This window comes from Phyllopteryx taeniolatus, chromosome 3 (assembly GCF_024500385.1).
Source record: "Phyllopteryx taeniolatus isolate TA_2022b chromosome 3, UOR_Ptae_1.2, whole genome shotgun sequence".
NCBI lineage: Eukaryota > Metazoa > Chordata > Actinopteri > Syngnathiformes > Syngnathidae > Phyllopteryx > Phyllopteryx taeniolatus.
Window position 1 is genome coordinate 19,528,342 of NC_084504.1, and position 1,118 is coordinate 19,529,459.

Sequence of the window (1,118 nt, forward strand, 5' to 3'; positions counted from 1 at the left end):
CAATGAAGTTGGGACGTTGTGTTAAGAAGAAGAAGAATAATCACCTTTTATTGTCATGAACATGCATGCATGTACACACAATTTGTTCTCTGCATTTAACCCGTCACAGTGAAAACATACACGTGGGGGCAGCTGAAGCGCCTGGGGAGCATTTAGGGGTATCAGTGTCTTGCTCAAGGACACCACAGCCGTGAGTCCGGGGGATGTTGGCGGATGGTCCAGTCGGGGTCTTGAACCTCGGTCCCCCACGGTGGCAGGCGACCTACAACCTATATTTAATTAAATACACAACAAAGACAAGATATTTTTCCAATTTGCATCAGTCCATCTTAGATGAGCTCGGGCCCAGAGAAGCCGGCGGCGCTTGCATAGTAGAGTTTCAAGTTGCATTTACGGATGTAGCGCCGAACTGTATTTACTGACATTGGTTTTCTGAAGTGTTCCTGAGCCCCTGTGGTGATATCCTTTACACATTGATGCCAGTTTTTGGGCAGTGCCGCCTGAGGGATTGAAGGTCACGGGCATTCATGTTGGTTTTCAGCCTTGCCACCGCTTACATGCAGTGATTGCTCCAGATTCTCTGAACCTTTTAATGATATTATGGACCATAGATGATGAAATCCCTAAATTCCTTGCAATTGTGCGTTGAGGAGCATTGTCCTTTAACTGTTCGACTATTTTCTCACGCACTTGTTCACAAAGAGGTGAACCTCGCCCGATCTTTGCTTTTCAGGGAAGCTCCTTTTCTACCCAATCATGGCACCCACCTGTTCCCAGTTAGCCTGTTCACCTGTGGGATGTTTCAAGCAGGTGTTTGATGAGTATTCCTCAACCTTCTCAGTCGTTTTTGCCAACTGTCCCAGCTTTTTTGGAACATGTTGCAGCCATAAAATTCAAAGTGAATGATTATTTGCTAAAAAGTATATAGTTTATCAGTTTGAACATTAAATATCTTGTCGTTGTAGTGTATTCAATTAAATATAGGTTGAACATGATTTGCAAATCATTGTATTCTGTTTTTATGTTTAACACAACGTCCCAACTTCATTTGAATTGGGGTGTAAGTACAGTAACAAAGACTTCATGACTTTCTACCACAATGATGACAGAAAAACATG